The sequence below is a fragment of the Cryptomeria japonica genome, chromosome 2, assembly GCF_030272615.1.
Source record: "Cryptomeria japonica chromosome 2, Sugi_1.0, whole genome shotgun sequence".
Lineage (NCBI taxonomy): Eukaryota > Viridiplantae > Streptophyta > Pinopsida > Cupressales > Cupressaceae > Cryptomeria > Cryptomeria japonica.
Window position 1 is genome coordinate 286,190,466 of NC_081406.1, and position 17,934 is coordinate 286,208,399.

The window sequence follows — 17,934 nt, forward strand, 5'->3', positions numbered from 1 at the left end:
ATAAGACCCTTGATGCTCTATGAAAATAAATAAAAAGTATGTAGGTGCAAGGGCATATCTATGGAGCCCATGTGTTAAAGCACAAATAAAAAGAAAACCAACAATGATTATCATATATGGAAAGCGTACAAATCCGGAGGCTCCGACTGGTGCAGAAATTGCCGCTTTCTAGTTTTATGATTGTAGAAATATTATGTCTGAAGAGGATAAGGTTTAGAGACTAGAGGAGCGTCCGTCATTAATTGTTTTAGTAGGAGTATAAAACCTAGAAATGTATCCACCGTTTTATAATCTATCTTTCCTTTTGTTAATGTAAATTTTTTGGACATTTTCTGTTTTGTTTCTAACCATCATATCAACATTTCAGAATTTGACATACAGTAAGAGACACATGTAAAGAGCTATTGCAGCTATACTAGAGCAATTATCAATTGATAAAATGAGGTTTATCAAGAACAGATTTTAACGGACAAAAGGAGGCGGCAGGTGTGACTTAAAAGCCATATCCCTTAACTGTGAAAGACAAAAGAAGGCGGCAGCTTAGCTGTGAGACACAAGTCCTTAACTATCCCTTTCGCTTATTCTTTGAGTCTGTGAGGCGGACAAATTCGGATGCAGAAATTACATCACTGGCTTGACAAGGACAAATCCATAACTATGGCTTGGGCTTGTTCTTTGAGCCTGGAGGCCGTCCCCGGCGCTTCTTTGTGACCTCCTCAGTCTGTGTCCCTGCCCCACTTGATGACTCTGCTGTTATATGCAAGGGAGTATTATCTGTGACCTCCGGGGGCAGCGGCCGCTTGTGTTTATTTGTGGAGCCAGGAGGCCGTCCCCGGGGCTTCCTTGTGACCTCCTCAGACTCTGTTATCTGCAACGGACTGTTATCTGCGACCTCCATAGTCATTGAATCATCATCATCCAGCAAGGCAGTATCTGCCAACATAGATCCATCAGCCATATTAGACACCTTAATTTCTTCGTGAGGTTCCAACCTAGATCCATCAGCCATATTGGATACCTCGATTTCTTCCTGAGGTTCCAACCTAGATCTATCATGAAGCTGTGAATCATCTGGGACTGTTTCATCCATGGGGGATGCCTCGTCACTCTGAGGTATGTAACGTAGATCCGACGCAGCTGCAGCTCCTTGTTCATTGGTGGTGAGCTCATTTGCAGGAGCTTCCAACCTAGATCTATTAGCCCAAGTTTCAGCCATATTAGATACCTCGACTTCTTCCTGGGGTTCCAGCCTAGATGTATCATGAAGCTGTGAATCATCCGGGATTGTCTCATCCATGGGGGGTGCCTCGTCACTCTGGGGAAGCTGTGAAGAAGAATCACGCGAGCCAGCTGCAGAAATTTTTACCAGAGTTTTTGCAGCTAAAGTAGCTGCATCATCATGAATCTGTGAATCATCCATGGGGGATGCCTCGTCACTCTGACGTATGTAACCTAGATCCGAGGCAGCTACAGCTCCTTGTTGATTGGTGGTGAGCTCATTTGCAGGAGTTTCAGCCATATTGGAATAGTGGACGCTTTATCTTCTTCTCTGTGATGTGGTTATCTTGCCTGCAATATGTTATATTTATAATCGTGCTTCTTATCACTGGCTGCGTTAAATGCGGGGGGGATTAAGGTAGAAGCCAGGCAAAGCGGAGGAACAAATTTTTAGAAGCTCTGCCCCACTTCAGGATCGCCTGGGAATCGCTTATATACACGGTTTTTGTTAAGATGAAGACCAACGGACATCAATGCTTTCTCTCCAAAACTGTGTCTCTTCAGTTTCCCGGTGTAGTTGGAAGCTTATTTATAGCTGCTGTTGTATCATTGTAAAATGTAATCTGTTTATATAATAAAAAGACCTCTGCTCTCAGTGTGGATGTAAGCTAAATTTGTCGAACCATGATAAAATCTGGTGTTTAGTCTTTGTATTCTGTTTTTCATCATTTTTTATTTCTGCAAACTGTATTTGTTTATCTTCTATATTTTAGAGTTTTTACAAAGTGTCCAATCAAATTGCTTCGGTAAAGTAATAAATTGAAGTTGGTAAATATAAATAAATAAGCTAATATATAATTATTATTTATGTGATTACATCGAATAAATTTCATGTATAGATTTTATATGATTTAAATAGATTAAATATATGAAATTAAAATATTAATATTTTTATTTATAATAGGAAAAAAAATTTGGAAATAGTTTAGATTAATAAATTTTTTTTAGAAAGTTAATGTGTAAAAATAAATAAATGTTTTTGAGATGTGTTTTGGATGTGAGATTTACTTATTTCTATTATTTATAGAGACACTCTACTACTTAATTTTGATTAATCTAGTAAGGTATTAAATTATAATTGTCACTTATATCTTAATATGGAGAACTTATAGTCAGGAGATGTTGTACAAGTTATTACAATTGGATTCATGAAATTTCCACAGTCCATAATGATTTGCCTGTTATTCTGATAGATTCCATTGTGTAGATCTAGTTGTTGCCAACCTTTCTAATCAAACATTATGTTATGTTTCTCTCTTACTTGCTCTCTTGCCCTAATGATGGATCATGGTGTTGGATCCAAAAGGTTGGCAACAGTTAAATCTACATAGTTGAATCTGAATGTTTAAACTGATATAGATCAACAAACATCTAAATATACACAATTGAACCCAAATGTTTATACTAATTTAGATCAACTTGTCAACGTTTTGAGCTATAATTGTCAGTTAAATCTTAATTTTAGGAACAAGGATGTCATACAATTTATTACAAGTTATCCAATCCATTAACTATTAAAGGATAATTATTAGATGTTTATTCCTTTCTATTCTTAACATCCAACTGGTCTTTATTAAGTGTCACTTTTCTCTCTCCATACAAGTATTCTAAACCATTAACAATCAAGGGGTCTTTATTAATTGCCACTTTTCTCTTAATTTCTGGAACTTACAATGAGAGGATGTTCATACAAGTTATCCAAACCAATTAACAATCAAGGGATAGTTATTAAAGGTTTATTCCTTTTTATTCATTGCATTGACATTGAGCTTTCTTTTTATAAACCAATTAAGGTTTCTCAGTATAATTGTCACTTATTTCTTAATTTTGGGAACTTGCAATGACAGAATGTCCATATAAGTAATTTATCCAACTATTTTAAGGTTTTGAAGTATGATTGTCACTTATTTGGATCAACTATTTTAAGGTTTTGAAGTATGATTGTCACTCATCTTAAATTTTGGGAACTTAGAATCAAGAGGTTCATATTTGCACAAAGCTTTCACAGGTATAGGTTATTGCATGATCTAGAACATAAAATTCAAAGATTATTATTATAATACATATGTCCTCCACACAAATATCAAAATTTATTAGAGATTGACATATATTCATTAGGTACATACACATGCATTCTTTAAATACTCATTTTTCAAAATTTATGATTAAACTTTAATCAATTATCTTATTAAAATTACTGTAAATAGTTTCTTAATATAACTATCATTAATTAACTAATTTAATGTTCCATTTTGAATTTCTCTACCTTTCCATGTTAGTTCAAAGTAATCACTCTAATTTTATAATATGAATAATTTAAAATTTAATCTTCTTAAAAATATAGCTAGACTATATTGTATATTTCTATAATGGAGGAGTTAATTTGTATTCCAATAGGCCTCAGTAATTCACATGTATGTTTTTAAATTTTAAAAACTACTCTAATTTATGAATGTTCTCAAAATATTAACTTTAACTTTTTAATGTTGTAATTATATTTATGTATGTTTTTAAAAAGTTTTTAATATTTTTGATAAAGATAACCAGGTTTTACATGGACATGAAACTAAAATGTTACCAAAATGTTTACAGTAGCAGGCCATCACTGAAATAGACAAAAACGAAAGAAAAAACTCTCAAGTAAGATAGTGCACCAGATCTTTGTTGTTTTGGATGGAAATTTTGTTGATTTCCTCCAGCTCCTCCATAATGAATGTGGAGCTCCTGCTTCTGGTTTTGGAACTAGGACCAGTGTTTTTGTTGTCTCCAATAGCCATATCTTCCCCTCCAAGATCTTTTACCAGTTTGTTGTGGTAGGATCTATAATCAGCAACCATGGCATTAATCTTTTCAAGCCCCTCTATGCTATTGTTCCTGGCTTCTTTGCTTATGTCAACCAGGTTCTTGATATTTTTCTTAATATCAGTCATAGACTTCTCCACCTTTTCAATCCTTTGTTTGTGACTGCATTTCATCGACTCAATGTCCTAGGAGAGTTTTTGGGTCATAATAATGAGTTTCTCATGTTTGTTGGGCTCAGGGAAGCAGTGAAGATATCAATAATCTCTTTAACCCCCATTTTGAGGGTATCAATTTCATGCTCAACCCACTTCCAGTAGCTCTCTTGGCTTCTAGTATCTTCCATAACTAGATTCATCAGGTTACCAGTCCTTTGAATCCCAATGTTCTCTTTGTTGGCTATGGTCCCTTGTTTTTCTTTCAAGACATTGATAGGTATGTCCAATTTAATTCCCTGATCTGTAATCTTTGGGCTATTGTCCTTAGTGGCTAGCTTTAAATTTTTTATGTTATATTTATATTTATGTCTATAATAAGATGTGAAAGGATAAACAGTACCTTTGACAACAATTTTATATTGAATGTTATTCTATAGTTTATGTAATTTTTTTTTTATAAAAGGCCAAAGGCCTCAAATATATATATTTATATAAAAAATAAATTTACATAAAACCATAAGGAAGTTTATAGGTCTAATTATAAAAGGTTTGAACTATATAAAAAATATACAAGTGGAGATTAGAAGCAACCATCAAATAGGCCAAAAACTCACAAAAATAACAACAGCAAAAACAAACTATATACCCTAGAAATCGTAAGATGAAATGGAATGTCATTTGCATAAAAAATATCTTCACATAAAAGATTATCATTTGGGAGAGTTTTCTCCCATTCTGTCATAAACAAATTTATCACCCGTTAGCTCTTTTGTAGGATTTTAAATATCCACAACCCCAATATTAACTTGTTTCTCATCACCAACACCTTCCTTTCTCAGGGTTGCTTAATATTTACTAAGAGGGGTTTTTTTATAAGAAAATGTTGAACGACATAAAATATCTCCTAAACCTTTGCAACTAGAACACGATAAATAACATCTAAAAAAAGGCGTCACTCATCTTCAAAATACTTGCAATTATTTCTCTCTAGACCAATTTTTATAGCATCATATATTTTTTTGCACATAGGTTCTTTCATCAAATATTTCATAGGTAATAGCCAACTTACCCAAGATTTCCCTTCAAATGGATCATAACTCTTAATTTCCCTACCTAGAGCCTCCCTAGAAATAAAGTCCTCCGAGACATAATGTAAAGATAATTGCAACAATGACTAATAATTATGCAATATGTCAAAATAATTAGAAGGGAAAGTAAAAGCTACCTAAGAAGAGTAGAGAATTTGAGGATCCTTTATTTGAAACAAATTTTCTCTAATAATGATAATCATAGTCATTTCCATCTTAAGGCAATCTCATTTGAAAGATAATCTCACTTTCATTAACGCATAGGAATACGCAAAATCCTAAGAAAGCTATTCACTTTGACTTACTCTTGTGAAAGAGACTCAAGTAATACTTTTAGGGTTCCCATTTCTTTACTTCTATATAAGGGAAATGAGTCAAATGTAAAGTTAGCATAGGCTAAGCTAGTGAAATGTATGAAATAAACTATGTTAATTGTAATAGCAAAAAGATACAAAAATAAAACCGAGACACATAATACATATATGATAGAGGAATTCAGATGTACGCCTAGTATTAGAAATTGGGCCTAATTAAGGAGGACCAAGGCATTGGGAGCTCTGGTTCCTATTACTATATTGAGCTAAGAATAAAAATTTTGCAAATTGATGTCCTAAAAGCCTAAACTACCAAATCTTGTCACCAAAGGTAGAAGACTAGGGAAGTACATTCTCTGGTCCAAGATTAGAGTGTTCGGTGCTCCAGTCCTACATAAATGAGACCAACTTCTAGATATAGATTTGTACTTGTAGATTATGGCTTCTTGAAAGTTTGCAACTCAGCCAAAAACATGTACATGTACCAGTAGTCTAAAAAATAGCATGTAGGTAGCTATATAGGGTTTTGACTTAGTGAAAGCCCTTGTTTTGTAATTTCCACCTTCACAAATAGAGAAAAATGTATTGAAAAGTACGTGTGCCCTAAAATCTAATGTAATTGTAAGATCCTAATGAGCTAAAATGCAAAACTAGAGTTCTATAGTATGTTTAGAGTAAAAACCTTAAATGAACATAATGTAAATGCTTCAAATCATAAATGCAATATGAATCTATAGAAAAATGCAAATCTGAAAATGAATGATATGAAAGTCACATAGAGATATCAAAATAACATGAAACCATACCAAACCCTAAGCGAGAGGTACAAGCCAATCAAGAGTCGTTGATCTCCTTAGTATTCTTCAATATCTCCTAAGATTTGATTTTTGATGATAAAGGATTATGAAAAATTTCTAAATTATTGAATTTATTGATTGTAGACTTCACATAAAACCTGCACTTTCACTTCATAACAGGTCTCCTTCAATTGTTAAAGAATAGATTCTTCAAATGAGGAAAGAAAAAGGTTATATATATGAAACAATAACTTTATATTTTATCATAGGATGACCTATAATTGGTGAAATTATTCACATATTAAGATTTAAACATTATAATACTGCCAAAATGTGATCTTGAAATTCAAAGAGAAAAAGTTGGGACCAGTATGATGGTCCCAAACTGGTTTGACTGACATTTCTCTAAATCTTCAAGGATGCAAGGTTTCATGATTACAAAGTCAAATCCAGCTTGGTGCATTAATCCAAGGTGTTTATATATGTGGAAAATGATCTTTGAAGCTTAGAATATGACTTTATTTGGATAAAATTAATATAAAAAAGATCTAAGTGGAGATTACAAGTGGTCGTCAAATAGGCCAAAAACTCATTAAAGTAATAACACCGAAAACAAACTATATACTCTAGAAATTTTAACATGAAAGGGAGTGAAATTTGCACAGAAAAGGTATGTACATAAAACATTATCATTTGGGACAATTTTCTCCTATTCCCTCAGAGACTTTTTTATCCCCCACAAGCCCTTTTCTAGGATTTTAAATATCCACAACCCTAATATTAACTTGTTCCTCATCATCAACACCTTCCCTTCTCAAAGTTGCTTAATCTTTATTGAGTGGGGATTTTTTATAAGAAAACGATGAATGCTATAACATACCTCTAAAACCTTTTCAGCTACAATAAGATAAATAACATCTAAAAAAAGGACTCACTAACCTTCAAAATACTTGCAATTGTTTCCCTCTAGACCAATTTTATGACATCATATATTTTTCTACAGATAGGCTCTTTCATCAAATATTTCCTAAGTAATAGTCTACTCACCCAAGCTCTCCCTTCAAATGGATCATAAATCTTAATTTATATATCTAATGTCTTCCCTGACATATAATGTAAAGATAATTGCAACAATCACTAATAATTATGCAATAGGGAAAAACAATTAGAAAGGAAAGTAAAAACCATCTAAGAAGAGTACATAATTTGAGGATCATTTGCCTGAATCAAATGTTCTCCAATGGTGATAATGATAGCCCTTTCCACCTTAGAGCAATCTCATTTGAAGATCCATTTGAGATGTTTTCTCAAAAATTTATGAGAGGTTGGTAAATTATATTTCTTGAGCGAAATTTCTATCCATTTATTGAGCTATCTATACTCCATCGTGGACTCCCAATCTACCATCACTATCTTATGAACATATAAATTATTGGATTAAGAGAATATGTAACACTGTCCTTGATTTTTAGACTCATAAATCCATAGTACTGGTGAAAATGAATAATATTTTTCCAATGATCATAGATGATTGTTAGTTGTAAGAATAAATGAAGGAAAAGAAAAATATATGGGGAGATTTTATCTCCTTGTAAATAAAATAATTTGTGATGAAATTGAGCCAATGTGGTAAGAAAATTTGCATAGAACTTTGATAGTATGATAAGTCCTTCACACGTAGTTTTGAAGTGAAATTTCTATTATGTCATAAAGGAATGATCCCCACTAACTAAAACTACAATGATGACTAAAAAATCCTCCACCAAGGACAAATATGACATCAAACATAAAGGGAAGAAAGGACAAAGGTGAAGAGTGAGTCCACCAATTTGCATTTACACAAAACATGTTTGGATATAAATACACTACCAAGCCCTTTTTCAAGATTAGGATAAGATCCAAATATTCGTTAGATTTATTGTCAATGAAGAAAAAATCTCTTTTATAAATATGTTAAACCTTATTTTCCAAAGCATCGGATAACATATTTGCCTCTGTAAAATAACATATGACACTATATTTTTTAAACTGTTGTAAAAAAGTCAAACCTCATGGAGTGTATAGTTAGTTTCCCCTAGGAGAATCAAATTTATTGAGAGAAGAAATGTGTTGGGATCCAAGAACACTGAGAGGGGGGGGGAGGTGAATAAGTGTTATGTCGGTAAGATAAGATTTTATGCTTTTATACCATACACATATAAACCGGTAAACAAATAAATATATAACTTGAATCAAATAAACCATCCACATAAATGAACACCATAACACAAAAAAATTATATGTGGAAAACCTCAAAGAGGAAAAACCATAGTGGGATTTGTGACCCACAATATCAGTTCACTGGCCATATTAAAGATATTACATAAAGAGGGGGCCAACACATGCAGGAACGCACACTGCTCATCACTAAAGAGTCTCACTGACTACAAGCTTCCACTGAAGGAAAACAATGAAAATGAACTCAAAAAATGCATTTTCTATGCCAAAAAGAGTTTTGGTTATATCTCTGCTCTGTACCAATTCATAAACCCTAAACACTACTACTAGTATCACCTTCCCTCCAATAATGTCTTACACAACATTTACAGATCATTTCATAATACAAAATTTGAATACAAATAATCTTCGCATTCCATAATCCTCATCCACAAGTTCTATCCTCTCATAAAAATCTATATCTCATAATGACCTAACAAACTGACCTATATACCCATTACAAACAATATTCCTTATGTCGACTTACAATACAAAAAGGTATATAATGTCTGCCTTATACAATAATTACAAAATGATTTTCTAAATAAATCTTCCTTGATGTCGGCTTCCCTGTCAAAGTGTTGGATGTCGGTGTCAGTATCGGTGCCAATGTAAACCAAGATGCTCCAATGCTGGTGTTTGCTGGTGAATTCTTCCTAATGTCTATATATGACTCCCATCAAATATTATTTCTATCAATGACAACAAAATGAATCTAATGAGTGCCAATTGCCAACAATCTTCCCATTTTGCATTGATGGCAACACTCATGTGAAAAATGGATTCCCTGCCGATACAACTAAAATATGCCCCCCTGAGCAATACACTCCTTCTGATATTATGTTATCCTTCCCATATGTTCCTGTATGATATTTTTTACATATATACACTCCCCCTTTGGCATCAATGCCAAGGACCAGTGAAATAATTGAAATAATTCAGAACGAAAGAATGAATAAACACTGTTTATTTTATTGGAGCTTGACTAACTTCCAAATTTTTGGATAAGCCTTATCCAGCAACTGTAGGTATGTATCCCGGTCAGTTTTGAAAGTTTCAGAAATGGATACTATTCTATTTACTAAGTGTGTCCATGTTTCCTTCTCTTTGACTTCTGCTTGTGTGGGTTTAGCAATCATGTCCATACACTCTCTCGTATGTACACCCAGTGAATCCAATCTAGGACTCACCAATCCTCTAATACTTCTTGCTCTCCAAATGATCTTTTCTTTCTCCTTTTCAAAAGAAAAAATTTGATTCTCCAGAGATAAATTTGACAATCAATAGATGTTGTTAGAGAGGTTAATCCATCAAAAGAGTTTGCAATGTTAGCTATCTTATCATGAAACTCCTTCAATTTGATATCTATATTAGCTGTAAGAATTTCTATATTACAAAAGACCCTATATATATTTGTATACTATTTTAAACAATTCTCAATAAGAATGAGTTTAGCTTCAATTTTCTTTTTCTTTGTTTCAATGATTTGATCAAAAGTAGCTCTTTTAGCTATAGTGAATCTTTCTAATGCCTATTGGTCTAATATCTATTGTAGTGATTGAAAATTATTAGATATGTGATCTGTTAGTGTTTTGAGCTTGTTGAAAGGGCTTGCTTTATTTTAACTCTTATAATCAGGGATTAATGTTTGCAATACTATAATTGATTGATCTATTATTCCCTTATCTATAGATCCCTCCTTTAATATTTTTTGAGGAGCCATCATTATTAACTTAATTGGACTCATCTCAGTGACTGATTTCTTCTCAACTTGAGAAGTGTCAATTAGCAAAACCTTTGCTGGGAAATCAATATTGACTATTGGTATAGACTCAATTCCCTTTACCTTATCTTCTTTAGCACTGGTGGCTTCGCTACTTGGTGCGGTATCAATACTATCGGTGGAGTATTATCCACAATATTTCCTGTAACCTGTACATTTCCTTTCTCAAAAATGGTTTCTGCTAGTATGGATTGTACACTCTTCTTAGTCGGTGGTGTCTGTACACCCTTATTTTCTACCAATATACTCAAAATTGGTTCAAAACTTCCCAAAATACCTTTCCCTTTTGATTTATCCAGAATGGTCGAAGTTGTTGCCTTAACAAACACTTCCTCGGATGTAGAAAGTCTGGATTCTTCTGGAATAATTTTTCCCAACCCTCACTAGTCTCATTTATCACCTCATTAACTTTTCCCATCATTAGTCTTATTTGTCAAGGTTTACTACTAAAAATTGTCTTATTAGCAACATCAATACATCTCTTCATTTCATCATTACTAATAGCACCACATAAATTCAAAAGTTCTACCTCTTTGATCTCCCTATCCCTCTTAATTGTGTCAAGTCTTCTAGCATCAAGTTTATTATACAATGATAGAGGTATTTATTTCAAAATTTCTATGAAGGCTTTCTTATAAATATCTTCATGTAACAAAATTGCCTCTTCTATCTCATTCTTCTCATTTTATTCTAAAATCTCATAATACATAGATACATTTTTAAAAATTCCATCCTTTTTAATTTCATTAGTTTATTTAGCATAGGCCATTTTGGTCTTATCGGAATCGGTATCATCACTCTTCATCTTTTTGTCGGGGGTTTCCAGAGTAGATGTAACTGGTTTTCTCATTTGTGTAGACTTCCTTGATCTACATACCTACAGGTATGTCATGAGCCCAACACTTTTTTCCAACACCAGGTAGCTCATTCATGAAGTAAAGCATCAGACAAAAAATGAGATTTATATATCTGAAAGTTCCTTTCTTAACTTCCTTAAATTTTCAAAGATTTAACATCAGTTTGCTCCTCAACCATTCACATCAATCATATTTTGCATCATTCCTCAACATCTGATATGCAGCATGAATGTAAGAACTAGCAATAGAATTCAGTTGACTAGATTGAGTTACCTTATAACCTATTATCATGCTAATAAATTTCACATCAGTTTCGGTCATTATGTTGATCCTCATTGATATGTTTTTGATTAATTAAAAACAGGTTTTAAGGGACCCGAAACCCAGTTACATACGAAAGATATTCAGGAAAGAAACAAAACACAATGGCTAAAAAAATCCAGCAAAAAAACCAGCAATAGAGGAAAGGCCAGCAAGAGGCCAGGAAGAAATTGGCCCCAAGTCTAGCATAAACATAAACATAAATTTAGAAATTCTTCATGGTTTCTTCTACATTCCGCACCAAGAGCATCATTGCCTTGGCCGCTTCCCTCAATTTCGTATTTTCCTTAGCAATCTAACTTTCTTTCATCTTCATATCCTTCTCCACCGTAGTCTACCTAGTTCTGCACCTAGGGGTCTGGTGGCTTAGGCTGGAAGTAGGAGCATCTTCAATAACTACCAGGTTCTTCTCCTGGTTTTTCTTTTCTAGATGATTCACTAGTGCATTCATATTCTGGGAGGAGACTTTAAGAACCTAGAGGCTGTGGTCCATAAGGCTTTTCAAGGCTTTCTCATTTCTAGCCATCTGGGCATTGACATTGTCCTTATCCTCCTTCACCCATTCCTTCATTATTTTAATGACGTCCTCTAGATGTTTCAGGTCGCCTTTTATCAAATCTTTCTCCAACCAGTCTTCCATTTCCATTTCCTCCTCCGCTTCACTATTCTCCATCTCCTTGTGCTATTTCCCAGAGTCAGACATGTTGATCAGCTTGTTGATCTTAACTTCTAGCTCCCATTGTTTACCCTGCATGCTGGTAATATTTTCAACCACCCACTTCTGAAAATTGAAGAATTCAATGGTGCAATTGCAGGCGGTATCTAGAATGGTGTCCGCAGAATCCTTGCTCTGTTCCCTCTCCTCCACATTAGGGTTTTTACCTTCCTTAGGCTTCAGAGCCTCTTTCTTAGTTTCCGAGCCTTCAGGGTTAGGTTGACAATTCTTATAATTGCCCCCTTCCTCTCCTTCCCCATAATTCTCCTCCTTGTTAATCTCCATTTCAGAAATAGTTTCCTTATTCTTCCCCTCTTCTTCATCACAAAGCACATCCTTTTCTTCCTTCATGATTTCAACCTTCCTTTTTTTATGGGTAGGGTTGCTGGTCTCCCCAGTCGAATCAGAGTCTATGCATTTCTCAGAAATCTAAGCATTGATGATTAAAGGGTCATCCTTGGTAGCCCTAGTGTTATCCTTAATATATTCATAAATCAACAAAATGAGTCCCTAGTGCACTAGAGGGTAGGAGCTAGGCTTTTTAACATGGTCGGCTAGGCTCTTTTTTAGAGAAGAGGCTAAATAGAAGGGCAAAGATATTTTAGCCCCATGGCGGAAGTGGTTCAGGATGGCAAAATGATAGTTGTAAATTTTTGTAAACCTGCCATCCATAGTTAAATATTCCATTAAAGCCCTAAGAACTTTTTGCTAGAAAGCTTTTACCTGTTGGGGGGTGAAGTATGATATGTTATCCTTCTTCTCCAGGTTTCCCTTCTCATCCTCTGTCTTAGGGAAATTTTTGAAGGCCTCAATGGCATACTTTCTATCCCTATAGAATTTAGTCCCCTCCATCTTGAGTCCCATGACCTCTGAGATCAAATTTTCATCGATTTGCCAGATTTTCCCAAACAGGGTAGCCCTGTTATTGCTCCAGCTTTTAGCGAACCTGTGAGACATAGAGTTTCTACTACCATGGAGCTTCTCCATATAATCAGTGAAACCGTGTCTATGGAGCCTTCTCCACACCTTTCTTTTTTTTTCCAGTGCTCACAACCTGAAGGTTCGTTCCTGATAAGGTTTCCTCCCATTTTGCTTTCCAGGTAACAATATCCTCTGTTACAAATCTTAGCCCGTGGGTAAAGCTCTGAATTTCTGGTTTCCCCTTGTAAAGAGTCTTTCACAATTTTGAGATTGCTACTCATGTTCATACGAACTTGGCTATTATTACAATTACCTTTCACACAGATATGATCTTGGTTATGATGTCGAGAAACACTCATCATCTGGTAGTTCATCCGCCCCCAAAATCTGTCATTGGTACTCATTCCCTAGAAATCAATCATGATATTAGCTTGATCCATTAAGGCGACCAAAGTATAATTATTCCTTAATCTCCCGCTTGATGTGATTTTCCCCTATATATTTGATGCCCTTCTCCAATTTAACCCCTTCATTGGCAAGGATATCCACTACCTTGTTGCCCTCTCTAAATGTGTGGGTTATAATAATGCTAACATAGTTATTTAGGATAGCTTTAGCATTTTTAATAATATTGGCAATATTCCAGGAAACTAAACTAATACCTTTCAGGGCTTGTATAATATTTAAAGAGTCCCCTTTGAGCCAAATTTTTTTAAATTTGAATTCCTGGGCTAACTGGAGGCTCTTTAGCATGGCCATAGCTTCAGCCACATGGTTATTTTGGGTTCCAAAAGGGGAAGCAAAAGTAGAAATACAAATTCCTTGAGCATTTCTGATAACTCCACCTCCACTAGCCTTTCCAGGGTTCCCTTTAGCAGCCCCATCAAAATTAACCTTTATCCACTCATAATCAGGAAACCTCCAAACAATGTTATCTCTCTTCTTCTTGTTGTCCAATCTATAGACCTTATGAATTAGGTTCCATTCAGTAAGAATGTCTTTTTCGATATCATTCATATCAATAATAGCCCATTGTTGATTATTCTTGTGAGGGATGTTGATGTTCTCCTTTATAGCCCTGCATATTGTTTCAAAGACTACTTGAGTATTACACTTATCTTCCCTAAATATCCTATTATTCCTTTCTTTCCAAATGCCCCAGCATATCATGGGGAGGGTCAAAGACCACGAGTTCTTAATGATTTGACATTTGGTAGGATAATTCCATTGCCATATGATATCCTTAATACTTTTGTTCATGACCCAGTTAATTTTCCATTTTTCCCACATTTTACACCAGATTTCCCTTGTGAAGGAACAATGAAAAAATGGGTGATCAACTGATTCCCCCTCCTTCTGATAGAGCTCACATCTATTAGGGAATTTGAAGCCCATTCAGATTAAATTATGAATAGTAAGGGTACTATTATGAGAAGCAAGCCAAAAGAAAATTTTGACTTTAGGGATCAAGATGTTGTTCCAGACTTTGCTCCAGATGGGATTGCTGATTTGAGAGAAAGTGTTTTTATAGGTAGAAGTAACTGTGAATTCACCTTTAGGATCACTTTTCTAGAGGAAAACATCATCATAGATTTTGTTAGGGGAAAAGGATAGCAACTCTTTCTGGAGAGAGGAAAAACCAGGATGGATGTCCTCAAGTTTAACCCACTTATTCTCCTTCCAATAGTCACAAACCATCAGCCCAAACCTCCTTTTATATTCTTCAATAATTTTACTGTTGTTTTGATCAAATAAGGCTTCATTCTTCATCCAGGGGTCTTCCCAAAACCTTATTCTGTCACCTTTTCCAAGGACCCATCCAGCTCCAGCTTTTGCAACTTTTATGGATTTGGTTACAGTATTCTAGATGAAGGATCCAGCCAGGATATCTTCAGAATTAAGGATTCCTTGGATAGTCTGATTCTTAATGTATTTTTCAAACAAAATTTGGTTCAAGTCTTTCTTAGTGTCATAGGCTCTCCATAACTACTTGGCAAGGAGAGCTTTGTTAAAAGTTTTTATAATTTTAATCCCCAACCCTCCTTTGTTCTTTGGTCTACACACCTTGTCCCAGGCAATCAGAGGTATTCTCTTCTTTCCCTCCACTCTTGACCAGAGGAATCTCTTCTGAATTCTTTCCATAGCTTCAACAATTTTAGCTGGAATACCAAACAAACTAAGGGAATAATCAGGGAGATTTTGAAGGGTAGCTTGGAGGAGCTGCATTTTCCTAGCCTGAGATAACATTGAGCCTTTCCATCCTGCAAGTCTCTTATTAATTTTATCAATGATCATATTCTAGAAGGAATTTGGGAGTGCCAACCCTAAAGGAAGACCCTGTTAGGGTTTCAAGTAGATTCAAAGCAAATATGAACTAATAATTATATGCAGATTTAAATACAAAACATAAAGAAATAAAACAAGACACAGATAATACAGAGATTTAACATGGTTCACCCAGAATGGGTTACATCCACCATACATAGCTGTCCGATCTTTCTTATTATCCAGCAAAAATAGTACATCAACCTTACAATGCCTTAAGCATCCTAGCCACTTATAACATGCATTTTTAGGGCAACAAACAAAGTCGGTCTTTTTAGGGTTTTATTACAATGTCAGTTTTCATCAATGAAAAATGGCAAAAAAAAAAATTCTTGAGGGTTGCCACCCCTGAACCCTTGCTTTTCTCGGGGGCTACCATCCCCAAACCCCTGCCCAAGGCCCAGCCCAGCCTCGGACCCCGACGAGGATACGTGCTAAGTGTATAGTACTTTGCTGATCAGTCACCACATTTCAATAATCTCTCACTTGGAGACTGATCAAGCTCCACACCAAACAATCTCCCACTTGGAGACTGATACTACACGACACCACTGTACATGCAGCATCCGCTAGATAAAACACCAGGAATCGACTGGTATAAATTCCACAATTATCAATCAAGAAAACCAACAGAAACTGATTAAGAAATCAGCTTCTCCTGTGGAACTGCCTTTGTGAACATATTGGAAGGATTCTCACTTGTATGAATCTTCTCAAGCCATAATTGACCCTCCTCCAAAATAGTCCGGATGAAGTGGTACCTAAGCTAAATGTGCTTTGTCCTTGAATAAAAAGCAGAGTTCTTCGCAAGATGAATGGCACTCTGGCTATCAGTATACAATGGGCTATCCTCTTATGTCTGACCCAATTTCTCCAGAAAACATTGCAACCAAATTATCTCTTTGGTGGCTTCTGTAGTAGCAACATACTCAGCTTCAGTGGTTGAAAGTGCAACAACTTTTTGCAGCCTAGAAATCCAACTGACTGCAGTTCCCCCTATAGTAAAAACATACCCTATAGTACTCCTCTGTGAATCAATATCACCTGCCAAATCAGAGTCAACAAATCTACTCAAAGCAATATTAGATCCTTTGAAACATAATGCCTTCATAGTAGTTCCTTTCAAATATCAAAGAATCCATTTCACAGAATTCCAATGTTCCATACCTGGATTACTCATAAACCTGCTCACAACTCCCATTGCATGTGCAATATCTGGCCTTGTGCATACCATTGCATACATAAGAATGCCAATAGCTGATGAATACAGGATGTTAGACATTTTATTAACCTCTTCCTGTGCCTTTGGGTACATCTCTTTAGTCAATTTGAAATGACTAGCCAAAGGTGTACTAACTGCTTTTGCATCCTGCATGTTAAATCTTTTCAACACCTTATTTATATACTCACTTTGGGACAAATTCAAGGTTCTATTTTTCCTGTCCTGTGTAGTCCTCATACCGAGAATTTGCTTAGCTACACCCAAATCCTTCATAGAAAATGACCTAGCTAATTTCTATTTAAGATCATTTATATGTTGCATGTTAGACCCAACAACAAGCATGTCATCAATGTAAAGCAAGAGTATAATATAACTACCATTATCAAATCTCTTAAAATATACACAATGATCAGAATGACATCTATGATAATCGTGTTTAGCCATGAAACTATCAAATTTTAAATACCATTGTCGGGGTGCTTGCTTTAGGCCATACAGACTTTTCTTCAACCTACACACTAAGTTCTCCTTACCTTTGACCTCATATCCCTTTGGTTGCAACATGTAAATTTCCTCCTCCAAATCTCCATGGAGGAAAGCTGTTTTGACATCTAATTGTTCAAGATGTAAATCATTTGCAGCCACAAAACTAAGTACAGTTCTAATTGAAGTCATTTTTACAACTGGAGAAAATATTTCATCACAATCTATACCCTTTTTCTATACAAAACCTTTTACCACAAGTCTGGCCTTATATCTTTTCTGACCTCCTTCCTCCTCCTTCAGCCGATAAACCCATTTGTTAGGCAAGGCTCTTTTTCCTGCAGGTAAAGGGACTAAGTCCCAAGTCTTATTTTTCATCAAGGAGTCCATCTCCTCTTTCATGCCTAGCTCCCACTATTGTTTGGCATCTACTTGCATTGCTTCTTCATATTCTTCTGGTTCACCAGAATCTGTTAATAAAATAGAATACAAAGAAGGAGAATATCTTTTAGGGGGTCTACTTGTCCTCGTAGAACATCTAACACTTGCAAGAGTTTGTGGGACAATCTATTGTTGCTGAGCATTAGGTACCTGTGGCATTTCATTTTCAAGAATCT